Source organism: Rhinichthys klamathensis, unplaced genomic scaffold (genome assembly GCF_029890125.1).
Source record: "Rhinichthys klamathensis goyatoka isolate OS25496 unplaced genomic scaffold, OSU_Roscu_1.1 h1tg000090l_1, whole genome shotgun sequence".
Taxonomy (NCBI): Eukaryota; Metazoa; Chordata; class Actinopteri; order Cypriniformes; family Leuciscidae; genus Rhinichthys; species Rhinichthys klamathensis.
This window is the reverse complement of record NW_026606629.1, coordinates 3,808,945-3,827,398: the sequence shown is the minus strand read 5'-3', so window position 1 is coordinate 3,827,398 and position 18,454 is coordinate 3,808,945. Positions and strand designations below refer to the sequence as shown.

General features: G+C 36.6%; 1 protein-coding gene across 4 annotated transcripts in view; it reads right to left on the bottom strand.

Annotated features, from left to right (window-relative positions):
• LOC130085888 (diacylglycerol kinase gamma) overlaps positions 1-18,454 on the bottom strand; it is a 203,275-nt gene that overhangs the window by 132,804 nt on the left and 52,017 nt on the right. The window lies entirely within an intron of this gene.

The following is an 18,454-nucleotide window of genomic DNA, read 5'->3' as shown; positions in this document are numbered from 1 at the left end:
GCCATCTTTGGCGTTACAGGTTTTTCCTATATAGTTGTATTAAGGATTGATGAAGTGGCATGTCTCTATATAAATAGTCTCTGACCAGGCACAGCAAGCTAACTGTTCGCGCGGGGTAGGGGGATGGGGGGGATGGGGGGGATGGGGGGAGATGACGACTGACTGTCTTCAGAAAAGTTTCAATGACATTTTCTTTTCCTCTTACGCTGCTTTGTGTACAGCGGTACCGAAAGAAACCTCTGCTGTTCCATAAGCACCACCTACTGTCAAAGAGTGAATTTGCATTTTCATTTAGTCCATCTGCTGTTTTTGTTTTGTGCAAGTGTCTTATGTAGCATAATTTCACAAATCTAAAGTCAGACCATTCTGTTTTTGCTTTAAATCTTGAAATTAAACATCTAATTCTAATCAAAAACAACTGCTCATGCTACATGTTTGTATTTTTGTTTGGATCGTGATTAAAATGCAGTGGTTCCCTCTCATTTCATATTTTATGTTTAAGTTTGCTTGGTATAGAGCAAATAAACAAATAAATTGGCTTAAACCAAGAAGGAATTGGCCATGAAAAATCATAATCGGTGCATAGTATGCAAAGTCTTTGACATCAACAGCAAAATATATTGGAAGTGTTTTTACATTTCTTTTAGTTTATTTTGCTATCTTAACTGGATGATTTTATCAAAATGCTCATTACTATTTACATTTGGCACTGTTTCCTGGTGACAACAGCATTGTCATTCAAAAAAGGGTCACACTTATGACACTGTCAAAGACAATTGAGGCTGATTTGCTGTGATCAAATTAATAAATGAAATAATTGTATTATTTACCATTAAAATGAATAAAAAACAAAACTTTCTCTATTGCAAATGACTGGAATAGGATTCTTTCATTTGAGATTAATTCAGGTAAATTCAGTTCTGGAAAACATTGTAAAAGCACAAACAAAGAAAGCAAAAACTGATAAACAATAAGTGGATGATTGAGAACGAAAATATGGCAATCAGTTGTAGATAAATAAAGATAAAGATTTTGGCGTAGGTGCTGGTATAACTGTATTGAAACACACAGTAAAGCAGAGATTATCACTGTGTGGAATCTTGCCTGTTATTCTGAAGTCTCAAAATGAATCATCCAACCCAACTAAACTCTCCACATTGACATCTATTATTGAACATTCTTGAGGACAGTGACGATTGTAACGTGTATGTTCAGTTTTGGAGTCTGAGTTCCTAGTTAGTTTAATTGGTTCTATCACACCCGTTCTGTTTCATACTAATTACTCCCCATGTATTTAAGCCTTGATCCCCGGTTTAACAGACCAGGCCTAGCCTAGACCTAGACTAAAATGCATTACTGAGCTGTTTTAACTTCTGTCCGGTCTCGGACAAAGAATATACAACATTTACGTTTTTTATGTGTTCGGTTTATTGAATTTAATGATGCATAAAGTTACATGCCACTCCTGCATAAAACCGCATTCGCAGAACTAAGGAAACAGGATACTAATTGAAACATTGCTTCAAATTAAGTTTGATTATCGATGATTATCTCTATATAATTAAATGATCATCCAATCATGCAAGCCTGTCTGGTAATAGAAAGACAAATAAGTCAGTGATAACTCATCCAAACCCTGACATGACTGTGTACCGTATAAACACCTTACATATCCATTAATAAGAGAATTCATATGAGACATCATAAATTTTCCCCCATAATTCATTTTACTTCAAAATAATTTACTGATCCATAATCAAGGATGTGATTTCTGTTACCATCTGTGACTTCAAAAAGTGAATTTGTTTTTCCCTTGTGGAACATTTCACATAGAGACCAAAAATAGAACTGAACTATTCCTATGGGACAAGGCCCAAAAGTATTAACTCTGGATTACACACAATATATTTGATTCCCAGAATTAAACTCTCCTTTCGGCTTGCCAAACATGATATCAATAACACGGTCTAGGATAAATAATATAGAAACTTGTCATAACTGTACTGAACCACTTTATAAATATGTGCCAAATTAGCACAACATAGAACATCGCAGCCAACAAAAAGGGTTGGTTTGAGTCCAAGTACTCTAGTGAGAGGCTTGTATTTCTGCCTACCCTTAAAATAAGTCATTTTTCACATTTTAATTCACAGTTTAGCAAAGGTTATTCATAATCTGCAAGTCAGGATCGAAATAACCAAACTTATATTATATGTCACAAAGCTTGAGAGAGTTCATAGTGAATTTAAAACATCCTGCTCAGGGGAAGAGGCTCCGATTTCTGCTACACTAAGAAAGGTGGGGGAAAATCGATTCTGCTACAAATCGTGATTCTTGAGATTTTTAATTGTTACCATGAAAAATGTATTTTTAAATGCTTGTAAAATGTTTATAAAATGATTGATACAGTACAATAAAATAGTAACCGTCTTTCTACACCGTTATGTTCATTCAGTAGTGATCATTTACATTACCTTCACAGACATTTTAAAATGTTTAATAGGAAGAATGTTTAGCGTGGCTTAATGTTCTAAAACAACAACCAGTGATGTTGTGGTTGAGCATTAAACCACATCAGGTGTTTTTCACATAAAGCACTTTAGAATCCCCACCATATACTGTAGGGCCCTTCACACAGAATGCTTTTGCATCCCACAGCGCTTCTTTTCCATTGTTTTCTATTTAAACGGGCTAGACGGACGCCGTTTCCCATTTTCTGACATACAGCATGAGCATGTGTTTTGAAGATGCCGTGTCAAGTTAAAAGAAGTTAAACTTTGAAAACTCTTTGTTTGTCTTTGTTTTATTGTTGATAATGTGTTTCTTTGCTATTTTTTTGAAGCTATTTAGTTGAAAAATACTTGAGTACATAATTTATTATTAGTTTTTTCAATTATTTTAAAGAGTACTTTTATAATACATTTTTTTAATCATTAAATATTTTAAGACTTAAACAGACATCAACAGGAAATCAAAAGCCAAATTGTATAAAATTTCAAAATACTTAAAAAAAAAATTGCAATACATATCGTATGAGAAGAATCAGCTAAATTTTGTTGTAATATAGAATTGCGAGGTCTATGGCAATTATCAATCTTAAAAGTAAGTATGGTCCAATTTTCATGACCACTGAAATAATACTTCAGATGTTGATTTACCGGTTCAAAAATTGCTATTTATCTAAAGAAGACTAAAGCACCATGGTGTCTTGTTTAAAGAATGAGATCATGTTCTCTGGTGTCTCAAACAGACAGGCTGAAAATTTTGTTTTATCGAGGTGCCATAATTTCCTGCTGCTAGAACGCTGTAAGAATCAAATCTACCTGCTCCATTCTTATGAAAGGAGACGTGCCGTACTGAGTGCTAAAAGGTGGAAAATGTGAGGTAGAGTCAAGGTGAAAAAATAAAAGAAACGAGAGAAGACAGACACTATAAAGACATAACCGTCATCTATTAAGATAAAATGTTTGTGGTAAAGAATTTAATTCTAGTATCACCAGAAGAAGGAAAATATTTTTGATCCTCCCACCATGAAACTGCCTTTCACTTTTCTCCATTCCTCATTACGGTTAGAAAAACGCTTCTTCCTGTGTGGGTTTCCCTCATCACTCATAGTATTTTTCTCCTCCTAACAATGTAAGCTATACATCCATAAGTTATTACTGTCAAGGGCAGAATTCACTAATAGGTTAAGGAAATGTGTACATTAAAGGAAGGATCGAGAGACAAAGTTAATGGCTGTATTGTGCAAAAGTGTGTGTGTGTGTGTGTGTGTGTTTAATGGGCTGCTCGAGCCACGTGCTGATCAACAGGATGGGGCCTCCCCTCTGCGCAGAGAGGGATTCTGTTTGCTCAGACAGTTGCCTGGCAACCTGACGTCATAAGTTTGCAGCAATGAGATGAAATGAAAGCGGTAATGGGTTTGTGTGTGTGTATCAGACAGACTATGTGTGTACATCAGTGCATTATGGGATCTGTGTTTGTACCAGTCCACAAGAAAGCAAAACATAATGCAACATCATTCTCATATCCTGTTAAATCGGATGCATGTAAACATAAAACATGTAAAAGAATGAGAAGTGCACAACACCCACATTTCAAAAGGTAAACTGATTTCAAATTTTTCCATTTATGTCAATAAACCATCTTACTGGACCAGGTCCAGTACACTAGATGAATATATGATAAAAGGTGGACAACTTTAGATGTAAGGAGATGTTAAATAACAAATAATTAACGACATGAAGGTTCATCTAACACAATTCTTAAGTGTTAATCAAAATAAAAGATTCCACTATCCATATATGAAATGGTCTCTAGATTGACTACTGTCTATAGACATCATAAATAACTGAGCTTGTCAGAGCTTTGGTGCTTAGAGCTCGGGACACATACAGGAGCTGGTGGTTCATGGGAAACCAGTTTCATGTCCTGATCCCATTCACCCTTAGCCCAATATTCCTGTCAACACTAAACAACTATCCCAGAATAAATACGTAAATGTGAAAACTGCCCCCAAAATTAAGCCTGTTCCATATTTTTATTGCACTAGTTACAGTTTAAACTCTGTGCTTTATGATTTCTATGTATATTGTGGCATATTCAACATATTTCCACTTAATAATTTGATCTGAACTCAACTATTTTTCTGCTTGTCCAATCAGTCTTGTGTTACTACAAAAATTATACATTTTAATTTTAGCAGCATAATTGATGCATCAGGGAAAAGGTTTTGTTTCATAATCATTTTCACAATCAAATCTATGTACAGTTGTGGCAAGCAGGACGAGGCCGAGGGCCGTAGGAGGACGGCACGAAGCCTATGGCGTGATTACTGATGAGCGCCTCCTGCACGCTGCACTGGTCTCGTATCTCTCACGTAGGAGCTTCGGACGCATACAAGAAGGAGCGACGACAGTGAGAGGAGAGAGAGGACCAGGACAAAAGAGAGGACCTGGGGCCTCATTTATAACCGTTGCGTACGCACAAAACAGGCCCTGAAAGAGGCGTACGCCACTTCCGACGCATAAGTTGTGATTTATAAAAACAAACTTGACGGAAAAATGTGCGCACCTGCACGCAAACTCTGACCCATGCGTACGAACGTTTTGGAGACGGAGCAGTTTGGCGACACCGATGGTGAGCTGGAGTTAAATGTCTTTTTGGTCACTTTTAGACAGAAAATCTAAAGAAAATTATACATAGGCTATACAGAAAGATAATACAAATATAATTTCACTCACCAAGCATATCACTTGAGGCAAATATTCATCCCTTCTTAAATGTCCGCGCCAGCGAGCGCGTTGTGCCGTTTAGTGAAACTAACGCTTATCTAACGACAGAGTCCTAATCATAAAAACAGTGCATGATGTTCACAATAACAGTTTAAATAAATAAAAGAATGATTTAAACTGTTTTACTTCTGATATAAACATTTAGATTAAATATGCCATTGTCATTGATGGAGTTAAACACTTAAACATGAAATCATTACTGAGAAGTTACAACATTTTTTATATTCAATAAATATAAATATTTCTTGTGGATGCAATGCTTTTTGTACACTTTTCCTCTGGCATGCTGTGTTTTAATATTTTAACTAAAGAGATAATTGCTTATAGCAGATTGTCTGAGAAAATAGTTTCGTGCAAATAATGCACAACAGTCTATCTGTTTCCATTAAAAATATAAATCAATAAAAAATACTATTTGGTCAGTGGAAAAGATTGTGAAAACTTTCTCTGAAATGTATTTTACACTATTTGATTTATTTATTCAAAAACAAGGCAAGGATAGGCTACTAAATTATTTTTATTAATGTAGGCTAATGTGACGGCACATCCGTATTAGGCTATTTCATATTTTCCTAATGTCTATACCGTTAAACATGTTATCACGTGGATGAATAATCATATGCAAATGATATGCAGATGAGGATATGCATAGTAAAACTAGGCGTTGTAAGCTCCATATATGGTTATTTCGGGGAGGAGACGCGTGTGCGCACAATCTTCCGCTGACTGAGATTTATCGGGATTTATAAAGTGAATTCTGCGCAGGTTCTGGCGTACGCACGGTTTTATAAATCTGAATATTTTTTTGCGTACGCCATTTTTGGCTTTCGGGCGCACGTACACTTTTAGTAAGGATCCTACGCACAGTTTTATAAATGAGGCCCCAGGCCTAGACTTTATGTTGTGTTTTGTCATTTTGCACTTGACCTACTTACGCACCGCTCATCTCCTGTCTCCCTCTCTCCTGTTGCGGATCTCGATGAACACGAGAGCTATGACGTCATGATTTTTTAGCAGCTGTTACTCCTTCAGAAATCATTCTAATTTGCTGATTCGATGCTCAAGAAACATGTCTTATTATACATGTTGAAAACATTGTGTAATACAAATCTTTTGTAACAAATCAATTTAATGCACCCTTGCTGAATTAAAGTATTAATCTTAAAAACAAAATCTTTCTGACCCCAACCACAATGTACAATAAATCACAGAATGTAAAATACTTATGTTTTCAGGGCATAAACATGACCAATGAACACAAGATGTAGTAAAATGCACCGTTCGACCAATATGTTTGAAATCTCTCTCACACCGAACCCTTACTGTTGAACCCTGGAGGTGTTTTTTCCCCTGACTTACAAGCTCAGGCAACTTCCTCTAGATCCGACTGCAGCAGGAACAGGGTCTAGACTGGGACAGAGCATGTTGTCCAGCAAAAGGCTTGTACAGTGAACACAGATCTTATCCAGAGATATTTTGCCTCTTAGTGCCATTAAACAGTATGAGCCTCATTATTCTCTCTCTCCATCCGCTCTCTCATGTCTAGCAGTGAAGAAATGCATGTACCCTATTCCATTTGCCTCTCTGTCTCCAACTGACACTCCATTATCCTCCAGCCCTGGAGTATTTATACCATTCCCTCACATCTATATTAGATCTTTCCCTCCATTTCTCTCTCTTCCTCCCCCACTTTTCTCCAAACTACTTGCTCGGTCCATGATTCATCTCCTTTTCATGTAGAATTTATGTGACCATTCTTTTACATGTACCTCTTTATCTGACCCTTTCTCAGATCCATTATTAAACTCTTTCTACATAGCCCACAGATAGTTTCTCTATGTAGTACTGGGAATGTGAAAACGATTTACACTGTGCCTTTGTAATGTGGGTGCAACTGACATAACAGTTTCAGCGTGACAGAGATGTGATGGACTCCTGCACAGCCCACAATGGAAAAGAACTTCACTGATCAAAAAGTAGCGAACAGATAAACCGAAATCTCAGCGATCGTCGGCTGAGCTTTGACAGGGCTACAGTATGAGCAACTTTCTCTTATTTTCTGCCCTGTTTATAACATCCCTTCCCACTCTGCCCCAGACACAGAGTTTCCAATAACCTTATTAATCATATTTGGACCATTCAGTAAAGTACCAAAGGAAATTATTATTAACGTAATTAGCAATAAAAATCCACTTGCACCCGCCCTCTTTATGTCCAGTCACAACCTTCCCCTCCCACTGAACATGAAATGTTTTAACAAAAATTAAACAGTGAGCTAATAATAATATTCATTGCCAAATAGATATTTCATGAAAGTCTTGCTCATCAGCAGCCTAAGCTATCTGAATCGTTGCTGTAAACATCTCTGTATAATTTATAATTGGTTATACATTCAACTTTTGTGTTTCCATTCATTAGGTTTTAAGTGTCTTTCATGCAAACATGTCTCTAAACAACTCTAAGCCATAAACAGTAACTCTCAAACCATACGTAAAATACAGGAGGATCATACAATGTCTATAAACAAAGACAAATTTACATCTCACATTAATGGAATTTTAGTGAGATCCTTAATGCATGCAACAGTAAGGAACTCAAAGTGAAGTACTACTGCATTATTATGTGAAATTATCCAGATCTACAAGCCTCTCAGTCCACATGCTTGGCACTTTAACTGCGTCATGCTTTTTCAGTTGGCCATTTCGAAACAGCATTACAGTAAGAGATGTTCTTATCCATGGTCCTGTGCCTAAGAACATCTATTAGTTACGAAAACAACAACTGTTTTATTTATTCATTCACAGAGGAAACTAATGAAATTGGGTGCTAGCTAGCTAGTTCCGCGCTGGCTAGTCAGCCAAATGGGTTTTGCCGTGTAGTCAAGAGTCACTCAGAATAACTGTCTGCAGCTGTGTTTGTTTCACACACACGCACACACATATGTTTTGTATCATGATGAAGACCTCCCTTTGACTTCTATTGTACTTAAATTAAGCTGCTACTATGGACTAACCGAAACAAACCCTAACCTTGTTTTAGGCATTTTACATGAAAATAGTTATTCCCTTTATGGTTCATTCTACAAAGCAGACACCATCGTATAAGTTTACATTTACATTTAATCATTTAGCAGACGCTTTTATCCAAAGCGACTAACAAATGAGGAGAGCAATAGAAGCAATTAACCAACAATAGGGCAACAATACAGTATGCAAGTGCTGTGACCAGTCCCAGTTAGTATAGCACATTACACGTAGCAAGGTTGTTTTTTTTTAAATAGTAGATATATAGACACAATAGTAAGTGTTAATGGGTCATGGTTGAAGAAAAAGATTCTTCTTCAGCCATTTCATGAAAATGGCTAAAGACTCTATAATGGCAGCTCGGGTTGAGTTAGGCAGGTCATTCCACCAACTTGGAACAGTCAAGGTAAAGGTCTGTGGAAGTGATTTTGTGCCTCTTTGGGATGGCACCACATGTTGTCACATGATCCTTCAGAAATCATTCTAATATGCTGATTGGTGCATATTATTATTATATTAGTTATCAATGTTGAAAACAGTTCTGCTACTTAATATTTTTTTGTGGAAACAGTGATTTTTCTTTTCAGGATCTTTGATGAATAGAAAGTTCAAACAGAGGCTCACACAGGGAGTTTATACACAGGAGAATGAGACAGTGGCTGTGATGAATGAAAAATCTGCGGAGAGTGGCAGGCTGAACAGCTGGGATTGAGAGGTTAGTGAGGGGCACAGAATCATCAAAATCCCAGCTTCCATAAACACAGACCGCTCTAGAATTAAACAGCATGGCTGGGCCGCAGGACTCGCAGTCCATTCAGAGCCAACAGCAACGCTACCATGTGAAGCCAGTTTCACTAACCCACACCCAGCTGCTTGTCACAGTCTTAAGTAAGATAAGGTATGGTGTAATATTTTTGTAATATTTTCCACAGAAGAACTCAACAGATCTCTGTGGTCTAGCGTGCAGCCGGAAGAAAGAGCTCTGGCAGTGGATGAGAGTGGCAGCTAAAGATGTCACATTATCAAACCCTAGGGATGAGGCTGGAAGGGACCTGATAATGCCATTTCAATGACAGGAACTGCTGGCCTTTCACATTAAACTCCCAGATGTGCTTAGAAAGAAATAAGAAGGGCCAAAAAATTAGCAAGTTGCAACTTGAGTGTATTTATGCAGTATGTGGTTGTAGATTGTCAACCTGATATTACTTGTGCTTACACAACTATACTGATGTATGTTCAAGAAGTTTCAAGCAGTTTATATTTATTTCGCCACACATATTAACAGATTACAATATTCACAATGTGTGCATGAGAAACGTAGGTGTAAGGAGTCTTTTTGTTGTTGTGTGTAGCACACTGAATTCAGTAGAAAAAAGCCATGAAATCTATTTATCAACATGATCTTTTGCAATATATGTTTTTATGAAACAACATACAGTATTGCAGCAAACTATTCAACCTTTGTTTGAAACAATCAAGTTAGCAATTATAGTTGTCAATGACACACTCTTGACAGCCATTTTATAATCAGGTATAACCTATAGATCCATCAGAGAATAATAACTTCTGTCACAGGAATGCTTATCATACTCTCAATATATTTAGTTTTTTATTTTGTAATGCATAAAGTTCTGTTTACAATATTTAATTTTTCTTCATATACAGTATGCCATGTTATAATATTTTAACAGCAATGTTCTATTTCATGCTAATTCTTATACATTTAGTTTCTAATACCCAGGGCTCCAGACTAACTTTTTTCACCTCCGTCCCTAAACCGTCCTGAAAAACTATTTGAACCGTCCTAAAGTGAATGTCAACCGTCCCAAAATAAAAAGGTTGTTTCTGTACTTTGCTATTATCATCTATAGTTGGTAGTCACATAATAAAAACACCATTATGATATATATTATTATATTTATTTAGCTCCATTCAAAGTAGTTATCTGTAAATGGGTAAAAAAAAACAGATTTAATGAAAAATAAAAGGAGTTAAATGCTTTTTTTGTATTCATGCAAAATCTTTTTTTCCCTTTTTTTACATGGTTGGATTAAACAATAACAAATAAATACTGGTGACTACATCTCAAAGTGGTAATGTGTCATAGCTGATCATCTGGAAATGTGTATTAAGAGAAAGGGCTTTAAAAAGTGTAATATGACTTCTCTAGAACACAGAATTTGGGGAAAATTCTGTCTCCGTCTCAGTCTTTGTACTGACTGAGGTCTTTGTGCCGGAGAAAACATCAATTAACCTGTTAATATGAATGATTTTAAAGTTTGAACATGCAATACAGATACAGATTTAACTACTGTGAATTAAAAATTAAAACCACTTTTCCTAGAGTAGAACAGTCTTCTTTTCAATTAATGATATATGCATTCTTTTTAACTACTTGCATACATCATTCTTTATTTTTTCAAGCAGCAGATATTTATTTGTATGAATTAAATATAATGAATCCTTATAAAAGCTATTAACGAGCAGTGAATGCTTTTCTCTTTTTCTTTTGTTGCTTGAATATTAAGGAGGATACAGACCGCATTAGATTTATTGCCCATTTTCACTTTAAGACGTCGGATCATGTCCAATGACATCCGATACAAATGCACTGATGCACATCCGATACACTCAACTGTTTTAGACATAACCGACATAGTTTACATGAATACTCTCCAAAACGGACATTTAGAAATAATATTGTGTGTATTTGTCCATTCAGACACGAAAGAGAGCTCAATCAGTACTCGCGCGCTGCAGAGCCATAGAGAGAAAGAGTTGCGACAGTCTTTGATGTCGCCGCGACGGCTGTCACGTGGTTCATGTAAGCTCCAATAGTTCCAAAACATACGCGGGCTGTCATGTTCTTCTATGGACAGACAGCAGCGATTGCATTATTAAACGGTAAATATAAAATAAAACACACACCCAAGTACTTTTTAAGCTGTTATTGCGTTTTGTTAATGTCAGTTTTGCATTTGGAGAGGCAGGGTGACAACTTAGATAAGTTTTAGGCTATATTTTTGGAGGGAAACGCTAGTGTTCATGTTCGCATGGGTAGTAATAGCACTGGCTTTAGCGGCTCTAACTTAACTTTTCCTTCCATCTCATTCATCTGATGATGGACGTCTCATGATATAGCAACTGGGCTGTATTAAGCTATTGATTCCCGTGATCTTGCTTATAAATTCCGCTTCGTGATCACGCGAAGAGGTCTGCGGTCCGTTCAGAATTCCAACCAACATAAAATATAAATAATTACGCTGTGCATGTACAAATGAATGATTTAGGAGGGAATAGACTGCTCCAATAACGTAGAAAGCAACGACTATACAGCAATGTTCGGTAAATATTCAACCGAAAAATATTCTTCATAAAATTAAACCGGAGAGATAGTTAATGAGTGAATTAACTATGTTCCTAATATATTTTATATATATATATATATATATATATATATATATATATATATATATATATATATATATATATATATATATATATATACATATAAAATATTATTAAAAATATTATATATTATATACATCAGGTTACCAGTTAGCTAACGTTAGTGAAGTGTTGGTCACGTAAGCTATCGCTGCAATTAACCTATTATCTTCTAATAAACATTTACTAAAACTGGCTACATAAAATATAACTACAGACTAGATTCACGAGAGGTCGGCTAATGTGTGTAAAAGTAAAAAAATACAGTAATTTCATTCATTTACCAGGGAACGTACTTCGGAAGCACTGAAAATGAATGGGGTTCAATGGGGGAACTATCAGTGTTTGGAACTATTGGCCGCTCCACGACACGCGTTACTTACGCATTCCAAAGTTCCTATGGCGGTCTATGGGAAAACCGCTGCCGCACCGAATAGAGCTTTTTTTTTTTTTTGCGTCGTCACTCTTATTCAGATCTAACATTTTTGTCTAGTTTTTATTCGTTGAATATCCGTTGTTTAACCAGCGCAACATTTGCGATGTCATTAAGCCATTTGATACTGCGGAACAAGTCTCCGGTCAGTGATAGTAACTATAGTAACAGCATGTGAAGACGCGCTCCGTTGTAGTCAGCGCTTGGTCGGTTAATTTTGGCATTTTCTAAGTAAGTTAGCCTAATAGGCTAGTAATAAATGAACACACATACAAAAATGTCTTTCGTCCTGTAGGCGTCCTGGAGAATATTTCTGTTCGTCCTAAACACATTTTTTATCGTCCCCAGGACGATAGGACGCCGTTAGTCTCGAGCCCTGCTAATACCTCATATTAATTGAGAAAATACAGCATTTGTACTTTTAATAATTCATTTTAACACCAAATTTAACCTAAATCTAACTGCTGAAGAAAATGGTGGAAAAACTTGGTGATCAGTTCAGTATTATTTTAGTATTATTTATACAGTATTTAAGTATTAAAGTAATTTAATTAAATATTTCTATTTGACACAATTGATTTTTTACTTTAGTTTTAGTAATTTTAGTACACTTACTTTATCTCAGTTTCCAATAGGGCTGGGTATCGATTCAGATGTTCCAATTCGATTTGATTTCGATTTGCAAGCTCTCAATTCGATTTCGATTCTAAATTCGATTTCGATTCCAGATTCGACTCAATGAATAAGGATTCGATACAAATCCTATATTTATAAAAAAGAACAGAGAACATAAGTTTACAAGTGGTTAATTAATAAAAAGAAATTAAGAGCCACAAACCTGTATATTAAACTCTTTTTATTTTAGGTACACTTGGGTACATTAAAACAGAACCCAACTCTATATTTCAAATGCATCCAATGACTAGACAGGATTTTGATCCAAGATGAAAAATTTATGCTAAAAATTGGACAAGTCAGAACAGTCGCATGCCTTGATCAAACAGGATCAGGTTATTTTATGTCACAACATTAGCTGTAACATGGAGGCTGCAAGCCTATGAACAGTGTAGGAAAACTAATTGGGTGATAGATAAATAAATATGGAAAAAATCGGTTCGTGGCCTTTGAGAATCGATTTTGAATCGACCACATTAAAAAAAAAACACGATTAATCAAAAAAAAAAAAAAAAATTTTTGCCCAGCCCTAGTTCCCAAGTAAAATTTTCTAAAGTTCTCATCTAATAGTTTATTTGGTGACACTTTATATTAAGTGGCTTTAACTACTATACTAACATTGAAATTAATACTTTGATACAATGGACTTATTGTGTACATACATGTTTTTACATTGTACTTATATTTGAAAAATACCTGTAATTACAGCTGTAATTACAACTGTAATTAATTTATGTAATTACATTTGTAATTACACTGTTGACCCTTCCCTTACACCTTAACCCACCCTTAAACCTTCCCATACCACCACACCTGTCCCTAACATTACCCGTATCCCACCTCAATAGCAGCAAAAGTGTTTTACAATACATGAACACAATAAGTATACTGAACAAAATGATAAACGCAACACTTTTGTTTTTGCCCCCATTTTTCATGAGCTGAACTCATGAACTTTATTGTGGCCAGCCTAAGGAACACCTGTCCAATAATCATGCTGTCTAATCAGCATCTTGATATGCCACACCTGTGAGGTGGATGGATTATCTCGGCAAAGGAGAAGTGCTCACTAACACAGATTTAGACAGATTTGTGAACAATATTTGAGAGAAATAGGCCTTTTGTGTACATAGAAAAAGTCTTAGATCTTTGAGTTCAGCTCATGAAAAATGGGGGCAAAAACAAAAGTGTTGCGTACATAATTTTGTTCAGTGTACATTGTACCTACTTTTCGATGTAAGTACATAGTACTTAAAGCCACTTAATATAAAGTGGGACCTTTTATTTTATTTAGAATTAAAAATGTACACTTTATCTAATAAATTCATACACATTTTATATCGGCATGATATAACATTTTCTCTTACAACTCAATGTTTTCAGTGGATCTATGAATATCTATCTATGTACAGCAGGACTCATGCTCTGTCCACAAACCAGCGGCCCGGCCCCTTTTATAATTTAAGGCCACAGAAGAGCTGCAGAAGGAACAGTGGAACAAATCAAAAAGAAAAAAAGCTAAGTATCTCACACACTACTTAAGTAGAAATGTTGTCTGATTGATAGATGCACTGAGGGCATTTAGGTATGGATCTTCTTCTGGGTCTGTTTGGGCATTGCTGTCTGGGTAAAGATATTTTTTTTCCTATTGATTTCACAGAAGCAGAATCGGCGTAGCATGTCCAGGCCTAAAGAGCAGACCGGAGCATTTACAGTAACTCCCAACACAAAACTGAAAATTGTGCTTACTTCATTGTTGTGACTCTGATGCATTTACATGACATGCCTTTTAGAGTTCTCTTTTCTCACATCAAAAACAACTTTGACGACGCTTTAAAGGGTTAGTTCACCCAAAAATGAAAATTATGTCATTAATGACTCACCCTCATGTCGTCCCAAGCCCGTAAGACCTCCGTTCATCTTCGGAACAGAGTTTAAGATATTTTAGATTTAGTCTGAGAGCTTTCTGTCCCTCCATTGAAAATGTATGTACGGTATACTGTCCTTGTCCAGAAAGGAAATAAAGACATCATCAAAGTAAGTCCATGTGACATCAGTGGGTTAGTTAGAATGTTTTGAAGCATCGAAAATACATTTTGGTCCAAAAATAACAAAAATTACTTTATTCAGCATTGTATTCTCTTCCGGTTCTGTTGTCAATCCGCGTTCAGTGACGCTGGTGACGTAAAACGCTGCTGACGTGTCATCAGTGCGCCCGTCGCCCGAGCTTCGTTTACAGTCTGAGGGAGACGCACGCTGTAAACAAAACAATCTTCGCAAACATGTCTAAGGATTTCAACACAGAGGAAGACTTGCATTTTTTTGCCCAGCCATATTTATTTGAACCCGAATACACGGACGCACCAGATACACGTCAGCAGCGTCTAACGTCAGTAGCGTCACTGCGGACTCGTGAATGCGGATTGACAACAGAACTGGAAGAGAATACAATGCTGAATAAAGTCGTAGTTTCTGTTATTTTTGGACCAAAATGTATTTTCGATGCTTCAAAACATTCTAACTAACCCACTGATGTCACATGGACTACTTTGATGATGTCTTTATTTCCTTTCTGGACAAGGACAGTATACCGTACATACATTTTCAATGGAGGGACAGAAAGCTCTCTGAGTCTGACTAAATCTAAAATATCTTAAACTGTGTTCCGAAGATGAACGGAGGTCTTACGGGCTTGGGATGACATGAGGGTGAGTCATTAATGAAATTTTTTGGGTGAACTAACCCTTTAAGTGCGTGTTACCACAAAGCAATTCTTTACGATGTTCACAAATATAATTACTTACAGCTGTATTTGCCACTTATGTATTAGTAAAGTGTGTGACTGAACTGATATTTAGCATGGTATCCTTAAAGGTGCTCTAAGCGATGTCACGCGTTTTTTAGGCCAAAACATTTTTTGTCACATACAGCAAACATCTCCTCACTATCCGCTGGCTGCCTGTCCCCTGAACACACTGTAAAGAAACGCGATCTCTGTAGACAGCCCAGGCTCCACAAACAGCAACAAAAACAAACTGCAGCGACCCGCTCCACGAAACATAACAAACTGTTCCAGCCAATGACCGACAAGAAGGGTTTGGGGGTGTGTTTTGGGGGGTTAGTGTGCAGATGAGGAGGAGGGAGGGTCTAGCTAGCCTCCGTTTTGTTTGACAATAGTTCAAACGTCACCAAGAAGTGACGTCGCCCAGGATCGCTTAGAGAACCTTTAATGGTCCAAAACAATGTAATGGCTGATGAAACAGTACAAGGAAAGAGAATTTGACATGCACTGTTGAAATTAAGCAATTGTAAATGGGCATGCATTTAACGATCAATCTCAAAACACAAATTTACCATTATTTAGGCATGCAAGTTTCTTTTCATTTGCACCACGTCAGAAAATCTATGTAAACAGTTTCTTTACAAAACTTTCTTTATTAAAAGTTTAAATGATGTATAAATACATTTTATTTAATGTTGGAGGCTGAACACCCTCATTCATAACACTGGGAAAACTATTCTCTATTTCTCAAAATGGTATCATGCAGCATCCAATTATGTATCTACATGCTTCACCAGTCTTAAATATCTACCGTAAAACTTCAAATAATAGCCGAGTCCCAAATAGACGCCTGTCTCTTTTACACGCCTGGTGTGGCTGCAGGTTTGGGTAAATAAAGGCCGGTCTCAAATAGAGGCCGGGTCTGTTTTTTAGTTTCGGGTTGTATTTAATCCTCTAAAACCGCCAGATCGCCAGCTTTTTGGCCGCCGCCAAAGCACATTTTTGTCCCTCCAAAGCCTTTTTTTGATCGATGAGTGATGTAGAATAGAACTACTGCTGCGCTTGACAGGGCGCGTTACGAGCAGAGAGAGAGAGAGAGAGAGAGAGAGCGCCCCGGCCGCGCGCGCGCACTCTCACGTCTTCAAACAACACGAGCGCTGTCTTGCTCCCTCTCCCTAGAATAAATTAAGCTTTTTACCATTCCTTAAGTGACTCTCTGAGCTGACAAAAAAAAACATGAGCAATCTTTTTCTCTCTCTCTCTCTCTCTCTCTCTCTCTCTCTCTCTCTCTCTCTCTCTCTCTCTCTCTCTCTCTCTCTCTCTCTCTCTCTCTCTCTCTCTCCTGGGGCCTAAATGCTCAAAGAATCCTGGGAGTATTTACAGAGGGGTTGGACGTCATGGCAACAGGAGGGTTTGGTTCGAAATTGCAATGCAATGACATGGAAAAGCCAGGCAAGACCTGCTCTGATTCCCAGCTATGGGAAACCTACTGATCCAGCCTGAATGTCTATTAATGTAACTGAACATCAACAACAGAGCACAACCCAAATGATCAAAGTGGAAAAGAGCTAAATTAAAAAAAATATATAACACATATTTCAAATAATATTTATATATCTCTGAATTCAGAAAAATGTTAGTAAAGTAATTATTATTTAATGCATTCATATATAATAATTATTATATGAAATAAATATAATTATATTATGCAGCTAATATTTAATAAAATTATCTAATAATATAATTTAAAAAATATTAAAATATATAAAAAAATCATATAAAACAATTATATTCATGTTAAATTGTTGTTATATTTATTATTATTATTATTATTATTACTACTGCTATTATTATTGTTGTTGTTGTTGTTGCAGGAACTATAAAGTAAATGACAATAACGTGAAGTACCTACTTGGAAATAGGAAGAAGACAGACACTAATGTACAGAAAGCCACAGCACTATATTGTAATGCGTGCCAACAATTATTCTAAATAAAACAACATGCATAGCTCCCTTTCTATTTATTTAAAAAAAGTTTCTCACTAACAGACACAGACCCTAACACAGACCCTCAGTGTGTCTCCCATTATGTGTACACATACTACATACTTCAAGTGAGGACACCAGGACAAAACACTGTGCTTCTCTACCAGACAGAAACATATTCATCTACACAAGAGCGGCATAGTAAAGATGCCAAAGAAAACAGTATGATCAGTAAGTGTTTATTCAGGCTCTCGTTTATCGTAGACTCCATTAAGATACTCTGTGGCTGACTGCTGTTTTTGACCTTGGGTAAGTCATGAGCAATCTTTTCTCTTTCTTTATATTTCTACTCAGTGTGTCTTTTTATAATGACTCAGAGCATGTCTAATTACTGAGTAAAACATTGCAAACATGCACACAAGCATTCGGCATGCCCTCTCTGAGGACTGAAAACATGAATCGCGTCTTCAAGCAGCTATAGAGAAAAGGCTCAAAGCTTCTACCCATGAAAACACACACACGCACACAACGCTCAAGCTGTTCCTGCTTCAGAGATCCTGTTGAGACATGAAGACCCAGTGCTTTTGGTGATTACATGATGAGCCTTAATTAAGCAAGCTGATTGGATATTTACCAGCATCTCCCGACCACATGATAGCACAGGTTTGTGAAGAGAATGAATCATCGCACACATCAAAATTGATTGCATTCCCTCACAACAGAGATTGTGGGCCACCCCAGGGCATCACGAAAGATGCCAAACAAACCCGGTCAAATAGTCGAGCTGAATTTCCCCCCATATCAAAAGAATCC